Source organism: Hyla sarda, chromosome 2, assembly GCF_029499605.1.
Source record: "Hyla sarda isolate aHylSar1 chromosome 2, aHylSar1.hap1, whole genome shotgun sequence".
Classification (NCBI taxonomy): Eukaryota; Metazoa; Chordata; class Amphibia; order Anura; family Hylidae; genus Hyla; species Hyla sarda.
This window is the reverse complement of record NC_079190.1, coordinates 289,949,306-289,974,358: the sequence shown is the minus strand read 5'-3', so window position 1 is coordinate 289,974,358 and position 25,053 is coordinate 289,949,306. Positions and strand designations below refer to the sequence as shown.

Genomic DNA, 25,053 nt, shown 5'->3' with positions numbered 1-25,053 from the left:
ATACACACGCACATATACACATCATACAGACACACTGACAATCACTCACATATATACACACACACACATATACATAGATTCACTTGCTCACATATATACACACACACAAATATACATAGATTCCGTTGCTCACATATCTATATATGTGCAGTGTCCCGGTACCGCATTCTATACGGTACCTATTTATGCATGGGTCCCCATAGCCAGAGTTCCTAGGATGTAGGGATCCCTGTCATCCAGTCTACCCCTAGTCGCCTCTATTTCAGATTATAGATCAGTATTTTATGCAAAGATTAAGGTAAATAGGATAACATATATGTAAATAAATGGTTAATTACTTGTTTCCTTAGCGTTGCAGGACCTGCGGGTCATGTGACTAGGTGAACTCTATGGTATTAAGCTTAAGGACCTTTGGATGCCCTGTGACGTAAGCAATCCCATTACACCATGTGATGGTGAATGGCAGATGTTCGGACCAATCAGATTCGCCCCGCCCCCTGCCCATATAAGGGAGCACCGGCCATGTTTCTCTCTCTTACCTCGTGGGCTGTCATGAGAGAAGGATCTGCGCAGCAACTAACGCAGTGAGTTAGGCCTGAGCCTTGCGGCGACTGCTGAACAATCTAATTATAGAGTGTATCAATTCCAAAACACTCTGCAGCATCACCGGACCTAATAACTCCCCTAAATCCGGACGGATCTGCAAATCTCTCCCTAAATTCAGAGACTGTATAACTAACTCAAGGTCCGCAACAACTGTCAGTCACTAAGCAACCTAAGGACTGTTTATATGAGACTGTTACTGTGCCGTGGATATTGCAAGCACTTCAGTAAAGTTGTTCACGTTCAAGTTCAATCTCTTTGTGGACCTTCAGTTATTTCATGCACCTATCGTTACTGGGAAGGGCGGCGATAGGCCGGAACATTGATTCAGCATACCAGCCCTCAGCCTGGCGTCACGAACTATAGGGTTAACATTAACCCCTCATATACTGATACTATACCACCACTACCATACACTCCCCCAAGGGCTACCACATATGCACATACATAGAGATACACACACACACACACACACACACACATATATACACATCATACAGACACACTGACATACAATCACTCATATATACACACTCACAGTCACTTACAGTAAGGCCCCAGCCATCCCTTTCTGCACAGGCACATACATAAAGATACACACACACACACAATATCACTCAGTTACTTACAGTAAGTAAGGGCACCATCCCCCTCTGCACAGGCTGGAGTTTCTGGCTGGGGCAGACTGTGCCTCCTCTGCTTCTGTCTCCTCCGTGTGGAGAGGAGCAGAGAAATAGCTGATAATGACAGGGTGAGTGGCGCCCCCTTCCTGCAGGGAGGGCACAGCACCCTCCATTAAACCACATACAAATCTCCCCAGCAACGGATCCTTTTTACTGCACCTATCACCCTGAGTCTGCACCTCCTTTTGTGAGGACACTATAAGGGCAGGTGAGGAAAAGGGCAGGGGCTCCAGCCCCCTTTCACCCCTATGTGTGCACATCCCAGCATCCTAGATCTGAATGAATGAACTAATCGTATGAAATACTTTTGTCTTTACATACCGCATTTATCGGCGTATAACACGCACTTTTTAGGCTAAAATTTTTAGCCTAAAGTCTATGTGCGTGTTATACGCCGATACTGCCCCAGGAAAGACAGGGGGAGAGAGGCCGTCGCTGCCCGCTTCTCTCCCCCTGCCTTTCCTGGGGTCTAGAGCCCTACTGCCGGCCCTTCTCACCCCCTGGCTATCGGCGCCGCTGCCCGTTCTGTCCCCCTGACTATCGGTACCCGGCGCCGATAGCCAGGGGGAGAGAAGGGGCAGCGGCGCCCATTGCCGGCGCCGCTGCCCCGTTTCCTCCCCCCATCCCCGGTGGCATAATTACCTGAGTCGGGTCCGTGCTGCTGCAGGCCTCCGGCGTGCGTCCCCTTCGTCGTTGCTATGCGCTGCACGGTGCAGCGCATGACGTCAGTGCGCCGCGCCGTGCATAGCAACGACGCAGGGGAGGCACGCCGGAGGCCTGCAGCAGCGCGGACCCGACCCAGGTAATTATGCCACCGGGGATGGGGGGAGGCAACGGGGCAGCGGTGCCGGCAATGGGTGCCGCTGCCCCTTCTCTCCCCCTGGCTGTCGGCGCCGCTTCTCTCCCCCTGGCTATCGGCGCCGGCAGTGGGGCGCCGGTACCGATAGTCAGGGGGACAGAACGGGCAGCGACGCCGATAGCCAGGGGGAGAGCAGGGCCGGCAGCAGCGCTCTAGACCCCAGGAAAGGCAGGGGGAGAGAAGCGGGCAGCGACGGCCTCTCTCCCCATGCCTTTCCTGGGGATGTATCGGGGTATACAAGCGCACACACGCACCCTCATTTTACCATGGATATTTGGGTAAAAAACTTTTTTTTACCCAAATATTCTTGGTAAAATGAGGGTGCGTGTTATAGGCCGGTGCGTGGTATACCCCGATAAATACGGTAGTTGAATGTGCTGACAGCAAAATCACACAAAAATGATCAATGGAAATCAAATGTATCAACCCATGGAGGTCTGGATATGGAGTCACACTCAAAATCACAGTGGAAAACAACACTACAGGCTAATCCAACTTTGATGTAATCTCCTTAAAACAAGTCAAAATGAGGCTCAGTAGTGTGTGTGGCCTCCACGTGCCCGTATGACCTCCCTACAATGCCTGGGCATGCTCCTAATGAGGTGTCCTCCCAGACCTGGACTAAAGCATCCACCAACTTCTGGAAGTCTGTGGTGCAACGTGGCATTGGTGGATGGAGCGAGACATGATGTCCCAGATGTGCTCAATCGGATTTAGGTCTGGGGAACGGGCGGGCCAGTTTATGGCATCAATGCCTTCCTCTTGCAGGAACTGCTGACACACTCCAGCCACATGAGGTCTAGCATCGTCTTGCATTAGGAGGAACCCAGGGCCAGGGCCAGATTAAGGCTTCCTGGAAGACGGAGCACTTCATTATGATGGGGCCACCCCCGACAGTTCCCCCACATTAGGTGCAGTATAGTTCCCCACATTAGGTGCAGTATAAGTCCCCGCACATTAGGGGTGCAGTACAGTTCCCCCACATTAGGGGTGCAGTACAGTTCCCCCACACTAGGGGTGCAGTACAGTTCCCCTACATTAGGGGTGCAGTACAGTTCCCCCACATTAGGGGTGCAGTACAGTTCCCCCCCATTTTGGGTGCAGTACCGTTTCCCCCCCCCCCCCATTAGGGGTGCAGTACAGCCCCCCCCCCATTAGGGGTGCAGTACAGTCCCCCCCCCCCATTAGGTGCAGTACAGTTCCCTCCATTAGGTGCAGTACAGTTCCCCCCATTAGGTGTAGTATAGTTGCCCCCCATTAGGTGCAGTATAGTTCCCCCCATTAGGTGCAGTATTCTTCCCCCCCATTAGGTGCAGTATACTTCCCCCACATTAGGTGCAGTATACTTCCCCCACATTAGGTGCAGAATAGTTCCCCACATTAGGTGCAGTACAGTTCCCCCACATTAGGTGCAGTTTAGTTCCCCCACATTAGGTGCAGTATAGTTCCCCACATTAGATGCAGTCCAGTTCCCCCACATTAGGTGCAGTACAGTTCCCCCACATTAGGTTGGCAGTATAGTTCTCCCCACATTAGGTGCAGTATAGTTCCCCACATTAGGTGCAGTACAGTTCCCCCACATTATGTTGGCAGTATATTTCCCCACATTAGGTGCAGTATAGTTCCCCCCACATGAGGTTCAGTATAGTTCCCCACATTAGGTGCAGTATAGTTCCCCCACATTAGGTGCAGTACAGTTCCCGCACAGACATACAGCCTTCAGCCATATATAGTGTATGGCTGGAGGCTGTATGCCTGTTTACTGCCTTACTTCAGTGTTCCGACCACCACTCCTCCAGTCCGGGGTCACAATCTACTGCTATGGCCTATGGGCCAAAGCAGTAGGTCCCGGGACCGGAGAGGAGCGGTGATTGGAACACTGACGATGACGTGCTGGTGAGTGGTGACTTACCGTGCGCGCGTCCCCCTCACTGCTCCGCTCTGCTCTTCTATGGGCGCACACACGGGATGTCAGTGACGTCCCTGAGTGCACTACTTCCCAGCGGCCCCTGTATTTTTAAAGTTAACCCGGGGCCACAGAGAGGTAACCGGGGCATCCTTGTGTCCTGAAATTTTTTTTAGGGACACAGGGATGTCCTGAATGTGATTGGGGCCCTGCCAGCATATGGTCTCACAAGGGGTCTCATCACGTTACCTATTGGCAGTCAGGCTACCTCTGGCAAGCACATGGAGGGCTGTGCGTCCCCCCAAAAAAATGCCACCCCACACCATTACTGACCCACCACCAAACCAGTCATGCTGGAAGATGTTGCATGCAGCAGAACGTTCTCCACAGCATCTCCAGACTCTGTCATGTCTGGTACATGTGCTCATTGTGAACCTTTCATCTGTGAATAGCACAGGGCACAAGTGGCGAATTTGCCAATCTTGGTGTTATCTGGCAAATGACAAATATCCTGCATGGTGTTAGGCTGTAAGCACAACCCCCACCTGTGGACGTTGGGCCCTCATACCACCCTCATGGAGTCTGTTTCTGACTGTTTGAGTGGACACATTTGTGGCCTGCTGAAGGTCATTTTGCAGGAATCTGGCAGTGCTCCTCCTTGCACAAAGGCGGAGGTAGCAGTCCTGCTGCTGGGTTGTTTTCCTCCTATGACCTCCTCCACATTTTCTGAAGTACTGGCTTGTCTCCTGGTACCACCTCCATGCTCTGGACACTACGCTGACAGACACAGCAAACCTTCTTGCCACAGCTCGCATTGATGTGCCATCCTGGATGAGCTGCACTACCTGAGCCACTTGTGTGGGTTGTAGACTCACTGGAGTGAAAGCACCGCCAGCATTCAAAAAGTGACCAAAACATCTGCCAGGAAGCATAGGAACTGAGAAGTGGTCTGTGGTCACCACCTGCAGAACCACTCTTTTATTGGGGGTGTCTTGCTAATTGCCTAAAATTTCCACCTGTTGTCTGTTCCATTTGCACAACAGCATGTGAAATTGATTGTCAATCAGTGTTGCTTCCTGAGTGGACAGTGTGATTGACTGGAGTTACATTGGGGGAGATTTATCAAAACCTGTGGAGAGGAAAAGTTGCCCAGTTGCCAATAGCAACCAATCAGATTGCTTCTTTCATTTTTAACAAGGCCTCTGCAAAATGAAAGAAGCGATCTGATTGGTTGCTATGGGCAACTCAGCAATTTTTTTCTCTCCACAGGTTTTGATAAATCTCCCCCATTGTGTTGTTTAGAACAGTAATGAGACATCATTCAGCAAGCAAGTCTATGGAGCCAAATGCACCTCTATACGTATCTGTTTTCATAAAGATGGCTACATATTGACTTTTTAGATTACTTGTAATAAAAAAAAAAAATCATGCCATGTTCCATCAGATGCTGTGTTATGGATATAGGCCCAGATTTATCAAACTGTGGGAGAGAAAAAGTGGAGTGATTTTCCGACAGGAACCAATCACAGCTCAGCTTTCACTTTACCAAAGATCGTTAGTTGAGCTGTGATTGGTTGCTGTGGAAAAATTCACTCCACTTTTTCTCTCACAGTTTGTTAAATCTGGGCCATAGTCTCCTTCAGAACACTGCTTCTAGGCCAGGGTATCTCCATACTACAGCACAGATTTTTTCTGATTGTCATAACTGGATTAGGGAAGAAATGAGCAATTGTCATCCTTTTACTTTCCTATGGATGCATCATAGCAATATACGGTAAGTTGAAATACTTGTGGTGTCCCGGTACCGTATGGCATACTGTACCTTGGTTGGGGGTCCCCAAAGTCAGAGTTCCTAGGAACTGTGGGGGTCCGCTTCTCTAGTCATCCCCTAGTCAACCCTATTCTAGTTAATATTCTGTTAAATTACATGTAAATGTTGTATATAATACTAGCTGAGTACCCGGCGTTGCCCGGTTTTTCCTTCCTAATCCTTTTTGGGTAGGAAAATAAACAAAGGAGGAAGCTTTTGACTTCATATACAGTCCTCATATATTGTTGTCATATCCCAATCCCACATCCCGACCACCTATCCCGACCTCCTATCTCGACCTCCTGTCCTGACCTCCTATACCATCCTCCTATACCGTCATCCTATCTCGTCCTCCTATCCCGTCCTCCTATCCCGTCCTCGACCTCCTATCCCGTCCTCCTATCTTGACCTCCTATCCCGACCTCCTATCCCATCCTCCAATCTCGAGCTCCTATCCCGACCTCCTATCCTGACCTCCTATCCTGACCTCCTATCCCGACCTCCTATCCCGACCTCCTATCCCGACCTCCTATCTCAACCTCCTATCCCGTCCTCCTATCCCGACCTCCTATCCCGACCTCCTTTCCCGTCCTCATATCTCAACCTCCTATCTTGACCTCCTATCTCAACCTCCTATCCAGACCTCCTATCCCGTCCTCCTATCCCGACCTCCTATCCCGTCCTCCTATCTCGACCTCCTATCCCAACCTCCTATCTAGACCTCCTATCCCATCCTCATATCCCGTCCTCATATCCTGTCCTCCTATCTTGTCCTCCTAGCCCGAACTCCTATCCCGACATCCTATCCCGACCTCCTGCCCGACCTCCTATCCCGACCTCATATCTCGTCCTCATATCCCGTCCTCCTATCCCGACCTCCCATCCCGTCCTCATATCCTGACTCGTAATATGTGTACCAGGTAATGAAATAGCTCCAGCCTAACGGAAATTATATGGGAACATACATTTCCCATTGATTTGCATGGGACTTTAAAAAAAAAAAAAAAAAAAAACCTGACCCTCACAAATGGGGGTAGTTAAGGGTTAAATTACCTATCCTATATTTTAAGTGGACATATAAGTAATATGTGACCAAGTATTATCGAAATATCTCCAGCCGTTTGGAAGTTATGCAGTAACATATATTTCCCATTGACTTGCATGGGACTTTAAACATAAGCCCCGCCCCTGGCAAATGGGGGTGAGTAAGGGTTAAATTACCTATCCTATGTTTGTTGTTGACATATAAGTAACATGTGTGCCAAGTTTCATGTTAATATCTTTAGCCGTTTGAAAGTTTTTGTGGAACATACATACATACATACATACACACACACACACACGTTGAGTTTTATACATAGAGATGTATGCTTACCTTCACAGCGTCGCAGGGCCTTAGGTCATGTGACTTGGGTTAGTACTCTATGGTAGGTAAAAGGACCTTTGGAGGTTCATGGGTCATGTGATTACCCGTAACACTTTGTAAAGCTGATTGACAGATGGTGTGGACCAATCCTAAAATGGCCAGCCCCTGCCCATATAAGGGAGCTGCGTCCAATAATCTCCCTCTTTGGATCCTGATTCTTGATGAGTAAAGACCCAAGCTACTGCTACAGACAACTACTGGGCCAAAGCCTGCTGGCCTCGGTCTGAATCAAACAGTGAGTTCTTACAACTTCCCCTCTAATGCTAGCAGGATCACTGGACCTAAACAAACCCCTAAATCCAGCGGATCTGTGCTTACAAAATCCTACTAAGCTAAAGAACTTACAAAATTCCCAACCATGCATCAATCTCTGCTAAGCTGTATATAGACTTTGTTATAAGGACTGTTCCTGTTATCCCATGTTACAGAAAATTTTCAGTAAGGTTTCCGAAAGTTTTCAGAAAGGCTCTGGATGTGGACATTCCATTATTATACATCTCCCTATCACTTTTGGGAAGGGTGGCAATAGGCCAAGCTATACAGTATCAACCCTCACCCTGGCATCACGACTGACAAGAGTTACGTACACCCTTGATATACCGCATAGCAACACCCCAACTGTCATACACCCCCCCCCCCCCCCCCCAAGGCACCACAAAGCCTTTTTGGCATCTCACGAACAGGATACGGGTGTGTGCCTGCTGCTTTTGCCACCAGTGAAAGTGTACTCCCCCCTATATAAGAGACTGTATTCATGTAAGAGACTGTATGTACAAGAGCGGTGCGTGTGGTGAACGATACAAGGAGGCCACGCGAAAAGTAAGGGGGGCGGCGAAGAGTACAGCGGATCTGCAATCCGCATTGGAAAGAGTTAAAACTAGCGCAGGGCCTTCCCGCTCGCGGGATCCTGAAACTCCACCCACCGAAGCCTTCGGTGCAGTGGTGGCCATTTTGCTGGAGCTCAAAGCCAGGAACCTGCTACAGAACACAGTTCGCAGTGCGAAAAAACGTAGAGTGCTACAACGGACTGAAACTCAACGCACTCAATTTCCAGATTAGAGAACAACTGCTCATCTCCTTGGGACCTGCGAACCCGAGATTCATTTAAAGGAGTACTCCGGTGCACATTTATTTCATGTTATCCCGTCCGGGCTGCAAAATAAAAGAAAACGCACTTTATCATACCTGCCAACGAGCCCCCGGAGCTCCGGTACAGGTGTTCGGTCCCCGGGCTGTATTCTTCTTACTTCCTGTTAGCCCGGCACGTCACACGGAGCCTCAGCCTATCACTGGCCGCAGCGATGTCCCGCCTTGGCCAGTGATAGGCTGAAGCTCCGTGTGACGTGCCGGGCTAACCGGAAGTAAGAAGAATACAGCCCGGGGACCGAACACCTGTACCGGAGCTCCGGGGGCTCGTTGGCAGGTAAGAAAAAGTGCGTTTTCTTTTATTTTGCAGCCCGGACGGGATAACATGAAAAAAGTGTGCACCGGAGTACTCCTTTAACCCCTTAAGGACTCAGGGTTTTTCAGTTTTTGCACTTTAGTTTTTTCCTCCATACCTTTTAAAAATCATAACCCTTTCAATTTTCCACCTAAAAATCCATATTATGGCTTATTTTTTGCGTCACCAATTCTACTTTGCAGTGACATTAGTAATTTTACCCAATAATTCACGGCGAAACGGAAAAAAAAATCATTGTGCGACAAAATTGAAGAAAAAACACAATTTTGTAATTTTGGGGGCTTCCGTTTCTACGTAGTGCATATTTCGGTAAAAATAATACCTTATCATTATTCTGTAGATCCATACGGTTAAAATGATACCCTACTCATATAGGTTTGATTTTGTCGTACTTATGGAAAAAATCATAACTACATGCAGGAAAATGTATACGTTTAAAAATGTCATTTTCTGACCCCTATAACTTTTTTATTTTTCCACATACAGGGCAGTATGAGGACTCATTTTTTGCGCCGTGATCTGAAGTTTTTATCGGTATGATTTTTGTTTTAATCAGACTTTTTGATCACTTTTTATTCATTTTTTAATGGTATAAAAAGTGACCAAAAATACGCTTCTTTGGACTTTGGAATTTTTTTGCGCATACGCCATTGACCGTGCAGTTTAATTAATGATATATTTTTATAGTTGAGACATTTATGCACGCGGGGATACCACATATGTTTACTTATGTTTTTATTTACACTGTTTTATTTTTTTTTATGGGAAATGGGGGGTGATTCAAACTTTTATTATTGAAGGGGTTAAATGACCTTTTTTAACACTTTTTTTTTTACTTTTTTTTGCAGTAGGGACCTATAACACTGCACACACTGATCTCTCATGCTGATCACTGGCGTGTATTAACACGCCTATGATCAGTGTTATCGGCGCTTGACTGCTCCTGCCTGCATCTCAGGCACGGAGCAGTCATTCGTCGATCGGACACCGAGGAGGCAGGTAAGGGCCCTCCCGGTGTCCTGTAAGCTGTTCGGGACGCCGCGATTTCACCACGGCGGTCCCAAACAGCCCGACTGAGCAGCCGGGATACTTTCACTTCAGACGCGGCGGTCAGCTTTGATCGCCGCGTCTGAAGGTTTAATACAGGGCATCACCGCGATCAGTGATGTCCTGTATTAGCCGCGGGTCCCGGCCGTTGATAGCCGCCGGGACCGACCCGATATGACACGGGGACACCGCGTGACCCCGCGCAATATCGCGGGAGCCGGCAGAGGACGTAAATATACGTCCTGCGTCGTTAAGGAGTTAAAGGGCCAGCGCACCCAATAGAAGAATGTCAGAGCCTGCAGGACCATCGTCGCCACCAGACCAGCAGGATGGTGTTGTTCCTGTGACCCCACCAATGAGGTCCCCACCACAAGTCAGAAGGATGCTGCCGCCTTCACCGATGCTACCTGCTCTACAAAGACCCTCACCATGGGTAAGACAGGATCCACCTAGCCAGTCTCCAGTTTCTCCCTACATGGTTGGAGCTCCTGTTGCTGCACCTGTTTTTCTGGGAAACCCCGTTCTTCCTACTTATAACGGTGATCCCTCCACATTGAGAGACTTTATGGAGAAGTTTTACAGTCTCTTCGGGTTCTATGCCCTTCCTCTTCATCAACAGGTACAGCTGCTCATGGGACAGCTCCAAGGGCCCGCCTTGGAGGAGCTCCGCACCTGGCCAGTGGACGATAAGGACACCATAGGAAAGATCTTTGAGGGGCTCTCTCAAGTATTTGAGTTCCATTCTCCCTCTGAGGTACACCTGAGACTGTATGAGCGACGTCAGAAACCAGGTGAGACTCTCCGGGCATATGCAGTAGCCTTGCAGAATGCGTTAGAGGGGGGGGGCAGAAGTTGGATGGCATCACGCCCTAGCAGGGTAATAGAGTACTGATGAAACGGTTCATAGAGGGGGCACAAAATAAGTGGGACAAAGCCCAACTTAGGATGCTAGCGGTGCAAAATCCCGATATGGATTTCCCAGCTTTGAAAAGACAAGCAGTTAAAGTGATTGAGTTGGGGCCCCAGGTAGAGGAAGCTAGTGCCCCTGCTGCAGAATCCTTAGGGCCTCGCCCCCTTCTCAACCTGTCCTTGCTACACAGCCCTCTTGTCCATGGACTGCTGATTTACAAGGACATTGAACAGCTAGCCAAGGCATTTAAGGAGATGGCAGGCCGGTCGAATCCCCCTAGGCCTGTGAAACTCCCACCTAAGAAACCTGACCCCCGCCCTGCCAATCCCCCTGATAACCCTCCTGTGAGACCGCCTGGGAATCAGAGGCCTGTCTGCAGCCATTGTGGTAAGACTGGACACTGGAAGAGCCAATGCTGGGCTTTAAACGGGCATCCCCTGGGGTCGAGGACCACACCCCAGGAGTAGCTACAGAAGGTCCAGAATCAACCAGCACCAAGAAGGGACTGACTATGTATGTTGCCCCTTGCCCGTATGTTCAGGTGATAGTAGAGGGGATCAAATTGCAGGCATTAATAGATACCGGTTCCCAAGCGTCTACCATTCCGAAAGGGGTCTTCTATAGGTATTGGGGGCCTGAACGGTTGTGTGAGCCTGGGGAGGCAGAATTTAGAGTGATTGCAGGGAACGGGAAACCCGTACCCAGTCATGCTTACTGGGAGCCCACGATACAGGTGGGGGAGCACATTCTAAAAGAACAAGGTGTAATTGTTATCAATGTTGAGGATGAAGGTGCAGCTGAATTCATATTAGGTATGAACATCATGAGGCATTGTTTTGGAGACATTGTTAATTCACTTCATGCATCTCTCCCTCACATGTCACCCACAGGCCGGCGAGCCGCGCAACACCACCTCAGGATACTTCAAGCGGAACGGAAGTTCGTGAAACATCCAGGACAGATCTGTCGGGTGAGAATCCAAGACATACGGGCTGTTACCCTGCAGCCCCAGACAGAGACAGTTATCTGGTGTCGCGCCCGACCTGGGGTGAAGAATCAGGATTACCAGGCACTCTTGGAACCTATACTGTTGGAGGATTACCCACTGGTGCGAGCCGCTAGGAGCCTAGTAACCGTAAGAAATGGATGAGTTCCGGTGAGACTCATTAACCTCTCTGAAGTTGCTGCGACCCTACCCAAGTATACCCCAGTAGCCCAGCTGAACCGCTGGGACTCTAAGGACGTGGTCTAAAAGACGCAAGTTGCCCAACCGGGAACCGATAAGGACCCTACAGAACCCTGGTGGACCCAATTGCAAATTGTGGATGGAGAAACCCCCAAGGAACAAGTGAGGGGGGTCATTCAAGTAGCCCAACAGTACCAGGAAGCTTTCAGCAAGTTCCCCACTGACTTCGGCCGGACCACGATGATTCAACACCGGATTCTCACCGGGGACAGTCCCCCCATCAAAGAGAGGCATCGTCCAGTAGCGCTTGGAATGTACCAGACCATAAAGAAAATGCTGTGGGAAATGAAGGAGGCTGATGTGATTCAGGAGAGCCAGAGTCCCTGGGCGGCTCCCTTGGTTCTTGTCAAGAAGAAGGACGGAACCATCCGTTTCTGTGTGGACTACAGAAAGCTCAACAATGTAACCCACAAGGATGCCTATCCTCTTCCCCGGATTGAGGAATCCCTGACTGCACTGGGATCCGCAGCCTATTTCTCCACGCTAGACTTGACCAGTGGCTACTGGCAAATACCAATGGCTGAGGAAGATAGAGAGAAGACGGTGTTTGTGACACCAATGGTGCTCTTCAAGTTCAAAAGCATGCCCTTTGGGCTTTGCAATGCACCAGCCACCTTTCAACGCTTGATAGAGCGATGTTTAGGGCACCTCAACTTCCAGAGTGTCCTCCTGTACTTAGATGATGTCATTGTCTATTCCCGAACATGTCAGGAACATCTGGACCACCTTAAAGAAGTTTTCCAGGTCCTTATTCAACATGGACTGAAGGTCAAGCCCTCCAAGTATCATCTGTTGAAACCTCAAGTGCACTACCTAGGACATGTTGTCAGTGCCGAAGGTGTCCAGTCCGATCCGGATAAAGTGAGTGCTGTAAGGGATTGGCTTTCACCCAAGACAGTGAGAGACGTCCGGAGTTTTCTAGGATTTGCTGGTTACTACCGACGTTTCATCCCACAATTTGCCCAAATTGCTGGCCCTCTGACTGCATTGTTGAGAGGCACTGCTAAAGAGAATTATAACAGGAGGCTCCTGATACAGTGGGCGGAAGACCAAGAGACTGCCTTCAGAGCCTTGAAGTACCGTCTTACAGAGCCCCCCATCTTGGCGTATCCTGACTTTAGCCAGCCGTTTCACTTATATACCGATGCTAGTTTCGAAGGCCTGGGAGCCGTCCTATCTCAACTACAGGATGGTAAGGAGAGAGTGATAGCCTATGCCAGTCGACACCTTTGAGGCGCGGAGAGGAACAACGCCAATTACAGCTCCTTCAAACTGGAGCTCTTGGCCCTAGTTTGGGCCATTACTGAAAAATGTAAAGACTATCTGGCCACTACTCCCTTTACAGTTTATACGGACAACAATCCCTTGGCCCATCTGAACACTGCCAAGTTGGGAGCTATTGAGCAATGTTTGGCCTCCCGGTTGGCCAATTACGATTTTAATATCAAGTACCGCAGCGGAAAAGCCAACGTCAATGCGGATGTTCTCTCCTGTATGGCTCCAGGTGAAGAACCCTCTGCGGAGGATGTGTGGGAAGATGTGGAGATGCCACCCTTCTACCAAAGGTTCGTGGGCCAGAATGCTATAGCTGTCCAAGAGGGTGACGAGCCTGGACCTCGCAAAGTCCCTGAAGATCTGTATACGTGGAAGACTCTTCAGGATGAGAGTCGGGTCATAGGGGACCTCTTGGACTACTGCCTCCACAAGAACATACCCACTCAACTTCGCAAACCGCAAGGGGATTTTGAATTGAAGCGGTTGTGGCGACAGAGAAATTGCCTGTTCCTCCACAAAGGACTTTTATACAGAAACTCCTTGGATCCGGTTTCCGGAGAACATTTACATCAGATTTTAGTTTCAAGAAGAGATGCCGCCATGGTTCTTAATGCATATCACGACCAGTCGGGGCATATTGGGGTCCACAAGACGGAGGCCACTGTCTGAAGGAGGTTCTACTGGATAGGAATGCGGGGAGATATTGAGAAGTGGTGCGCTGAATGCACTGTATGCAATGTCATCAGGAATCCCCGGAAAGACGCAAGAGCCCCCTTGCACGCCATCCGGACTGAGAGGCCTAACCAGTTGGTTGCCCTGGACCATGTGACTCCCACTCGATCTGGCTACTGCTACGCCCTTACCATGGTGGATCATTATTCCAAGTGGGTGGTCGTTGTTCCTGTCAAGGACCTTACCGCCAAGACGGCAGCTCAAATCTTCTACAGCCAGTGGGTCCAACCCTTGGGATGTCCCGAATCGGTCCTTATGGACCACAGAGCCATACAGTTGTTTCGGGAACTCTGCCAGTTACATGATTGCAAGAAGCTCAGGACGACAGCCTACCATCTCCAAGGAAATGGCCTATGTGAAAGAATCAACCAAGTGTTCATCCATATGCTCAGAGCTGCCTCTGTCTCGAAGCATGAAGAGTGGCCCCGATTATTTCCTGAGCTACTGGAAATCTACAATAACACTATTTCATTGTTCTACGGGGTATACTCCCTTCTTTTTGATGATGGGCCAACATGGTCAATTGCCGAAGGACAGGACCTTTGGGCTGCAAGCTCCTTTCAACAACTCCTCTCAAGTCTCTCAAGATTGGGTCTCTGAACATCAAAGGAGGATCGAAGAGGCCAGAGATATTGTTGAGAAAAAAATGGGCGAGGCCCAAGACCGACAGCAAAGAGACTATAATCGGCATGCCTCAGCTCAGCCCTTGCAGCTCGGAGACAAGGTGTGGCTCAAAAAATTCCCCAGGACCCATAAATTGGATTCCCTGCGGGAGACGGAACCCTATACTATCACTGCGGTACCTTATCCCAATACGGACTTATATGAGGTGCAGACAGAAGGGTTTGAGCCACAGGTGGTCCACAGAAACAGGATAAAGGCGTGCCTGAAGGAAGTTTTGCCTGGACCCCCTCCTCCTACTCCTCCTCCGGCCAAGCCAGTGAGAGAATATGTACCTGGAGAAGGAATTTATCCCACCATGGACGTTCCTTTGTTCCCTTCTCATCAGCCTGTCATGTATTGGGGTATTCCATGTCCAGCTGCAGTTCAGCCGCCACTAGTGGCACCACCCAGCCAGCCGCCACTAGTTACACCACCCAGCCAGCCACCACTAGTTGCTACACCTAGCCCCAGTTCCGCTCCCGTGGCCGCTCCAAGTCCTGCAGCACTTTCTCCACTCCTTCAAGAAATCTCCCACTTTCCCCTGACTGCAAGAACTCTCCCAGTCCAACCGAAGATGTCACTTCTGTTTCCAGCCCTCAAGCTGGTCCCTCGGAGACTGAAGTTTCCACAGAATTGTTGCTTGAAGAGACTAATGACAGACTCCTGGTGTTGCGACGGTCTCATAGGACAACTCAGGATAAACTGACCTTAAGATACCAAGACTGATCTTCCATATAGTATCTGTACACATAGTACATCACACAAATCACTTGAAGTGTACTTACCTCATTCTAACTTAGTACACAGAAATTAGGGTAAATATATCTCACACTAAGAAAAAAACACTTTAGGAATTGTAACCTAAGTCATTATCCAATTCCTGCCACTGTTATGTACACTAATTTGTCTTTTCTCTCTACGTGTGTGAGATGCCCTGCCCGGCCAGCAGGTGCTCTTGCGAGCTAAAAATTAATGCACGTATTTACTAAAGGTAACCTAGGTGAGGTTATACTGTTGTGTTCTAGGAGTAAGAGCGTGTAGCCTATAGACCCTAGTAGCTAGCTTATTGGTAGACAGCCTCAGGCAAGCCATTATAACTTCTGTGTACTAACAGGTAACTTAAATGGCAAAAAGAAAATGTCTAGTGAGATATAAACATGTCTAGAAAGCTTGGAAAATGTCTAGAGAGCTTTAAAAATGTCTAGAAAGCTTTAAAAATGTCTAGAACACTTTAAAAATGTCTAGAAAGCTTTAAAAATGTCTAGAAAGCTTTAAGAATGTCTAGAGAGCTTTAAAAAATATCTAGAGGGTTTGAAAAATGCCTCATGAGCTTCAAAAATGTATAGAAAGCTTTAAAATGTCTAGTGAGATAATGCTAGGCAGAGAAAATAGAAAAAGATTTGTCAGGATGTATTATAATGTATGGTAATTTCATCCTTAGTCCTAGTTCCTCTACCTTAGGGGACAGGCGTCGGGGTCGACTTGTTTTAAGTAAGGGGGTTTGTGGTGTCCCGGTACCATATTGCATACTGTACCTAGGTTGGGGTCCCCAAAGTCAGAGTTCCTAGGAACTGTGGGGGTCTGCTTCTCTAGTCATCTCCTAGTCACCCCTCATCTAGTTAATATTCTGTTAAATTACATGTAAATGTTGTATATAATATGTATGCTTACCTTCATAGCGTCGCAGGGCCTTAGGTCATGTGACTCGGGTTAGTACTCTATGGTAGGTAAAAGGACCTTTGGAGGTTCATGGGTCATGTGATTACCCATAACACTTTGTAAAGCTGATTGACAGATGGTGTGGACCAATCCCAAAACGGCAAGCCGCTGCCCATGTAAGGGAGCTGCGTCCAATAATCTCTCTCTTGGGATCCTGATTCTTGATGAGTAAAGACCTACGCTACTGCTACAGACAACTACTGGGCCAAAGCCTGCCGGCCTCGGTCTGAATCAAACAGTGAGTTCTTACAACTTCCCCGCTAATGCTAGCAGGATCAATGGACCTAAACAAACCCCTAAATCCAGCTGATCTGTGCTTACAAAATACTAAGCTAAAGAACTTACAAAAGTCCCAGCCATACGTCAATCTCTGCTAAGCTGTATATAGACTTTGTTATAAGGACTGTTCCTGTTATCCCATGTTACAGAAAATCTTCAGTAAAGTTTCCAAAAGCTTTCATCAAAGCTCTGGTTGTGGACATTCCATTATTCTACATCTTCCTATCGCTTTTGGGAAGGGTGGCGATAGGCCAAGCTATCTGGCATCACGTCTGACAAGAGTTACTTACACCCTTGATATACCGCATAGCAACACCCCAACTGTCATAAACCCCCCAAGGCACCACATATGTTACTGTGAATCAATAATAAAATGCAGTACATGAGCTCAACTAAGAGAAAGAAAACACTTTGTAATCATGAAAATATATTGTATTATAGAGATTTGAAGGAACATAGTGGGGGATTTAGCAAAACCTGTACAGAGTAAAGCTGACCAATTGCTCATAACAACCAATCAGATTGCTTCATATATTTTTAAAAAGACCCCTGAAAAATCATAGAAGCGATCTGATTGGTTTATATGGGTAACTGGTCAGCTTTTCCTCTGCACAGGTCTTAATAAATCTCCCTCAGAAATCCTAAAAAAGTTGTATTATTTAAAGGAAACATAACTAAACAGCTCCATGATCTGATAAAATTTGACTTTTATGATAAGTTCACATGTGGAAGTAACAGTGGCTTTCTGCAACAAGTCTTTAGTGCAGGGGTCGGCAACCCCTGGCACACGTGCCACTCATGGCACGCGGGGTGCTTTTGAGTGGCATGCGGGGCTCTGTGCAGAGTGGCGCTCACTCCCCTAATGGGGATGCAGGACACTTGTCCCGGATCCCCAGGCTAGCGAGCGCCGCTTTCAGTGTGAGCCACAGGACCTGCAGCTTCACTGAGAAGATACCTGTGACCTCTTCCCCACGCAGTGCAGGTGCCGATGATGTCACTCATCGGCGCCTGCACTGTAGCGAGAGAAGAACGCAGCCAGCCTGTGCTGCCGAGGAGATCCCTGCGTGGCAAATAGGTGAGTAAAAGTTTAGTTTTTTTAAATCATCCTGGGATCTGAGCAGGAGAGTCAAGGTGATGGGGGGGGGGGTGCAGAGTAATGAGGATGAGGGGGGGTCAGAGTGATGATGAGGGGAGGGGGGTACAGAGTGATGATGATGAGGGGAGGGGAGTTCAGAGTGATGATGATGATGAGGGGGGTACAGAGTGATGATGATGAGGGGAGGGGGGTACATAGTGATGATGATGATGAGAGGAGGGGGGTACAGAGTGATGATGATGAGGAGGTACAGAGTGATGATGATGAGGGGAGGGGGGTACAGAGTGATGATGATGATGATGAGGGGAGGGGGGTACAGAGTGATGATGATGTGCTGATGAGAGGGGAGGGGGTACAGAGTGATGATGATGAGGGGGGTATAGAGTGATAATAATGATGAGGGGAGGGGGGGTACAGAGTGATGATGATGAGGGGAGAGGGGTACAGAGTTATAATAATGATGAGGGGAGTACAGAGTGATGATGATGAGGGGAGGGGGGTACAGAGTGATGATGAGGGGAGGGGGGTACAGAGTGATGATGAGGGGAGGGGGTAAAGAGTGATGATGAGGGGGGTACAGAGTGATCATGATGATGAGGGAAGGGGGGTTCAGAGTGATGATGATGAGGGGAGGGGGTGCAGAGTAATGATGAGGGGAGGGTGTGTGCAAAGTGATGATGATGAGGGGAGGGGGGTACAGAGTGATGATGATGAGGGGAGCGGGGTACAGAGTGATGATGATGATGATGAGGGGAGGGGGTAGAGAGTGATGATGATGATGGGAGGGGGGTTCAGAGTGATGATGATTAGGGGAGAGGGGGTGCAGAGTAATGATGAGGGGAGTGGGGGTGCAAAGTGATGATGATGAGGGGAGGGTGTGTGTACAAAGTGATGATGGGGATGCAGAGTGATGATGATGAGGGGAGGGGGTGCAGAGTGATGATGATGAGAGGAGGGGGGTTCAAAGTGATAATGATGATGAGGGGAGGGGGGTACAGAGTGATGATGAGGGGAGGGGGGTACAGAGTGATGATGATGATGATGGGAGGGGGGTTCAGAGTGATGATGATTAGGGGAGAGGGTGTGCAGAGTAATGATGAGAGGAGTGGGGGTGCAAAGTGATGATGATGAGGGGAGGGTGTGTGTACAAAGTGATGATGGGGATGCAGAGTGATGATGATGATGAGGGGAGGGGGGTGCAGAGTGATGATGATGATGAGGGGAGGGGGGTGCAGAGTGATGATGATGAGGGGAGGGGGGTGCAAAGTGATGATGATGATGATGAGGGGGAGTACAAATGATGATGATGGGGGGTTGCAAAGTGATGAAGATGAGGGGGGTGCAAAGTGATGATGAGGGGGATGTAAGTGATGATGATTATGATGAGGGGGGTGCAAAGTGATGATGAGGTGATGAGGGGGGATGCAAGTGATGAGGGGATGCAAAGTGATGATGGGGGGGTGAAAGTAATGATGGGGGTGCAAGTGATGATGGGGGGTGCAAGTAATGATGGGGGCGCAAGTGAAGGTGCACATGATGGAGAGGGGAGTGCATGTGAAGGGGGGGTGCAGGTGACGGGGAGGGGGATGTAGGTGACGGGGGAAGGGGGGTGCAGGTGACAGGGAGGGGGATGATGATTTGGATGTGAAGGAGCACTGGCTACTTCCCTACCTGGCTACCTACACAATTACCTGCCTGGCTACCTACCTTATTAATTTCCTGGTTACATACCCACCTACTTAGCCACCTGGCTACCTACATAGCTACTTACCTACATAGCAACCTAAGTACCTACCTACATACATACATAGCTACCCATTTACCTACCCTGCTACCCACCTATGAACTTACCTCCATATCTACTTACCTACCTGCATAGCTACCTACCTACTTGGCTACATACCTACCTACCTATATCCAAGGAAAATAGTAGCTCACCAAAGTATAAAGTGCGGAATTCAGTGCAGTTTATTCCATTCCAAACAGTGTTACAGAGCAGGCTACATTGCCTCTCATACTTGATAAAGGCGAAGACAGGTTGCTGAAACGTAGCCTGCTCTGTAACGCTGTTTAAAATGGAATAAACTCAACCAAATTCTGCACTTCGGAGGAGTGCACTGGAAAAATGCAGAAACTAAGATGTTTGTCCTGCAGATGCTGCAGTGATGGGTTTTGGCTGGAAGAAGTCGTCATGTTGGTCTGAGCAAGATGGAGAACAGAAGGAAAGAGGACACTGCCGACCGTAAAAGAAGTGAATTGTGAGTCAGTTAATGTAACTGTATGTATATTATTGAGCAACACGACTGGGATCTGATCCTGGGGTCTGTATTATGTAAAGGGGGGGGGTCTATATTGTGGTGGGTGGTGATTCTGTATGATCCATTAGGACCAATACATGGAGGGTTAATTAACCTGTTTACCAAAAGATCACCAAAAGGGTGATCCACTAATACCCTAAATTTACCATATATTATATCTTTATTATAATTATAATTAAACACACAAAAAGAAAAGATTGAAAACATCAGTGTGTCTCTCTTCCCATCTGGATTGATTATACTGCCGCCGCTCCGGCTTCAAAAGGTCACTGATATATCTGTGTGTACCTGCAGTGTGAACACAGTTGTGGGAAGGACAATCACTGATTTTAAAATCAATTAGTGGCCCCCCTCGACATGTTTCGCCGCTTCACACGGCTTTGTCAAGAGGTAACTGGGCACTGGATGTCCGCCATTAACCCCTCCGATGCCGTGATCAATACAGATCACGGCATCTGCGGCATTTTGATTGGATGATCCGATCGCCCGCAGCGCTGCCGCGGGGATCTGATCCTCCAGCATGACAGCCGGAGGTCCCCTTACCTAGCTCTGGCCGTCTCCCGGGGTCTTCTGCTCTGGTCTGCGATCGAGCAGACCAGAGCAGAAGATCACCGATAATACTGAGCAGTGCTGGGTCCTATGCATAGCACTGCACAGTATTAGCAATCAAACTGCAATCAAAGATTGCTATAGACATAAAAAGTGTTTAAAAAAAAGTTGAAAAATTTAAAAATAAAAAGTAAAAAAAAAGTGAAAATTGTCTGTTTTTCCCATTTTACCCCCAAAAAGCGTAAACATTTTTTTCATAAACATATTTGGTATCGCCGTGTGCGTAAGTGTCCGAACTATCAAAATATAATGTTAATGATCCCGTATGGTGAATGGCGTAAACGTAAAAAATGTAAAAAGTCCAAAAATGCTGCTTTTTTGTCACATTTTATTCAAAAAAAAATAATAAAAAATAATCTAAAAGTTTTATATATGCAAATGTGGTATCTAAAAAAAGTACAGATGATGGCGCAAAAAATGAGCCCTCATACCGCCCTATATACGGAAAAATTAAAAAGTATAATTTTAATCGTACTGACCCACAGAATAAAGAACACGTCATTTTTACTGTAAAGTGTACAGTGTGAAAACAAAACCCTCCAAAATGTGCAAAATTTCGGTTTTCATTTAAATTTCCTCCCTAAAAAAAAAAAATTTGGGGGGTTCGCCGTACATTTTATGTTAAAATGAGAGGTTTCATTACAAAGTACAATTGGTCACACAAAAAACAAGCCCTTATATGGGTCTGTACATGGAAATATTACAGTTATGGATTTTAGAAGGCGAGGAGGAAAAAACGAAAACACAAAAATAAAATTGGCCTGGTCCTTGAGTTGAAAATGGGCTTGGTCATTAAAGGGTTAAGGACTGTTATCTCTGGGTGTGTATAAACAATTCCCAGCACAAAATACAACAAGCCTAAGAAAACAAAAGAATGCTATTGGTACAGCCATTCTTTGCCACTTAATAGCATTGGTATAATCTATAGCCTAACCTCTTCTAGTTCATTAGAAAGAAAAAGAATGTACTGTATGTATAAGGTGCTTTGTACCCAGGATAATAATCTTCCGTCATACAGCTATGCTGCTATTCAGCTGGGGCATAATAACTACACCATAAAACTCAGCTGAAAAGGAAAGTACATGGATCCATCACCTGTGGATTTTGAAGGAATGTACATGTACAGATTACCTTTGGCTTATGGTAAAATGTATCTAGTAATATATATATATATTTAGATGGATAGATAGATAGATAGATGACAGGGGCTTACTGCAGACGTGCTTCCCAGATATTACAGAATTTAAAGAGAGGCCAGTAATTTCCTATCGCCGGGCCAAAAACCTGCACGATAAGTTGGTCAAGAGTGATGTATCTGTCAAAATGACTCCCCAACGATATCTTACGGTCCAAAACAAGGGATCATATCCATGTTGCCAGTGCGTCAACTGTCAATATATGGAGAAGGGCCCCATTTTTACACATCCAACAACAGGACAGATTTACAAACTGAGACATTATCTTACCTGCAATTCAGATCATGTAGTATATGTCTTGAAGTGCCCATGTGGTCTCCTCTATGTGGGGATACCACATGGGACTTCAAGACAAGGTTTAACCAGCACCGTTTCAGCATTCAGAAGGGGAGGTTAGACCTCCCTGTATCTAAACATTTTAAAGAGAAGGGACATGTAGAGAAAGAGCTGAAATTTATGTCATTGGATCACGAACCCCCACACAAAAGAGGTGGGGATCGGAACAGTCGTTTAAAACGTCGGGAGTTGATGTGGATCCACAGGCTACAGACACTCAAACCGAGGGGTCTGAATGTGGATTTCACATTAACCCCTCAAATATACAACGCGAGATGATAGGATTAAGAGATTGGATGCTATACCAGTGTCGACTTTGTGTCACAACAGATGAGGATTTGGTCAATAGTGAAGACATTAGATTTATGTATATTGTTTACATATGTATTAAAAATAATTTTTTATATTTATGGAATTTTTATTTATGTATTGCAGAATGAAGAGAAAAACATATCGGCAGGTGGCTGAGACGACTGTTTATATATAAAAAAATTTCCCCTTTCGCATTAGGTGAGTCCAGCCGCCTTACGGTATGCATGTACACATGTATTTTGTAATATTGCTTATACTTATCTGTATCATTAACTTATTAAGTATACCAGCGCTTATTCTCATGACTTGTATATTGCTTTTAACATTACGTATAGCACGGATAGTCTATGGCTTCCCTTATATAATATAATGCATTTGCACTTTGGATTTGTGTGATTATTATGAAATATTCACTAATTGTTTGATTGTATTGATTTATTACTGTAAGAGATCACTTTCTTATAAATACTTAGTAAATTCACCGTTGACTTGCTTGAGAATGGTGCTGTGAGAGCACCGAAACGTTGCACCTTATGTTCATGGTATAAATCACCCTTTTTGTTTTTGATACTCCTGTGTGCTGCAGTCAACTCTTTTTGTGGATAGATAGATAGATAGATAGATAGTCACTGTTATAGCCATAGTGAATCAGAAGAAATGGTTTTCAAAGCATGTTCTCTTAAATGTTCGTCACTTTGATTGAGGCTTCAATTCCAAGTAATTTCAGTTTTACAGCTTGCTTGTCTGTAATCATATACCTTATTAAAAGAACATGCCTCTTAGGCTAGGCAGCACGTGTAGGTGAATGTTGAGCATATACACTGTGAAACTTTTCTCATGTAGAAGTCTAATATGTTCATAGTCTCCTCATGCTATTCTGTATTCAGTTTCAAGAGTCTCAAAGTGACCCTTATGGCACTGTATTCACTGTTCCCATTTTCAACACCATTTTCTTGCACCCTGATGGCAAGTGCACCCCATTGCTAGACTAGAGAGGATATCCGGTGTCCACAGAAGCAATCAGTCAGATTCCAGACTCTCCACCAAGGCCAAGACCAAAGAGCTGCCTAAGGATGTCAGGGACAAAATTGTAGAACTACACATGGCTGAAATGAACTACATGACCATCACAATGCCACTAGGTGAGAAGTTTATAGTTGGTGTGATTATTTGCTAATGAAAGAGACACAAAATAACTGTCAATATCCCTTATTCAGGCACTCCATGCAAGATCTCAACTCATGGAGTTCCAATGATCATAAGAATGGTGAGGAATCAGCCCAGAACTAGCCAGGAATATCTTGTCAATAATCTCAAGCCAGCTGGGATCATAGTCACCAAGAAAACAATGGGTAACACACTACTGAAATCCTACAGTGCCCACAAGGTCTTACTGGTCAAGAAAGCACACCCTCACGCCTGTCTAAAGTGTGGCAATAAAAATAAAAAAAAATTCAGAAGAAACATGGTAAGTTAACTAAGTGTTCAGGTCAGATGAGACCAAAATCGAGCTCTTTGGCATCAACTTCAATCTCTGTGTTTGGAGGAGGAGGAATGCTGCCTATGACACCAAAAACACCATCCCCACCATCAAACAACAAGGTAAAAAGATTATGCTTTAGTAATGTTTTTCTGCTAAGGGGACAGGGATCATGGATTAGGCCATGCACTGTGAAATATTGCGTGAGAACCTCCTTCCCTAAGCCACGGCATTGAAAGTGGGTCATGGATGGATTTTCCAGCATGACAATGACCCAAATCACATGGCCAATGCAACAAAAAAAGTGACTAGAGAAGAAACACGCTTAGACCCTAGAAAATCTGTGAGGGAGCTGAAGGTTAAAGTTGCCAAGTGTCAGCCTTGAAACCTTAACCCCTTAAGGACCCGGTGTTTTTCCGTTTTTGCATTTACGTTTTTTCCTCCTTGCCTTTAAAAATCATAACTCTTTAAATTTTGCACCTAAAAATCCATATAATGGCATTTTTTTTGCGCCACCAATTCTTATTTGTAATGATATCAGTCATTTTGCCCAAAAATCTACGGTGAAATGGAAAAAAAATCATTGTGAGACAAAATAGAAAAAAAAAAACGCAGTTTTGTAACTTTTGGGGGCTTCCATTTCTACGTAGTACATTTTTCGGTAAAAATAACACCTTATCTTTATTCTGTAGGTCCATACAATTAAAATGATACCCTACTTATATAGGTTTGATGTTGGAAAAAATCATAACTACATGCAGGAAAATTAATAAGTTTAAAATTGTCATCTTCTGATCCCTATAACTTTTTATTTTTCCGCGTATGGGGCGGTATGAGGGCTCATTTTTTGCGCCGTGATCTGAAGTTTTTAGTGGTACCATTTTTGCATTGATAGGACTTATTGATTTATTCATTTTTTCATGATATAAAAAGTGACCAAAAATGCACTATTTTGGACTTTGGAATTTTTTTACGCATACGCCATTGTTTAATTAACAATATATTTTTATAATTCGGACATTTCTGCACGCGGCCATACCATATATGTTTATTTTTATTTACACTATGTTTTTTTTTTTTTTTATG

At 46.5% G+C, this 25,053-nt stretch overlaps 1 protein-coding gene and 1 long non-coding RNA gene across 3 annotated transcripts in view; one reads left to right on the top strand and one right to left on the bottom strand.

Moving 5' to 3' along the window:
* Positions 1–25,053, bottom strand: part of CRYBG2 (crystallin beta-gamma domain containing 2) — a 220,691-nt gene that overhangs the window by 173,422 nt on the left and 22,216 nt on the right. The window lies entirely within an intron of this gene.
* Positions 5,601–23,942, top strand: LOC130356231 (uncharacterized). Of its 2 annotated transcripts, none has more exons than XR_008888816.1 (4): positions 5,601–5,825; positions 22,611–22,685; positions 23,459–23,629; positions 23,705–23,942. It is a non-coding gene; the product is annotated as an uncharacterized LOC130356231 (long non-coding RNA). The 2 variants fall into 2 exon arrangements; XR_008888817.1 differs by lacking the exon at positions 5,601–5,825 and adding an exon at positions 19,869–19,974.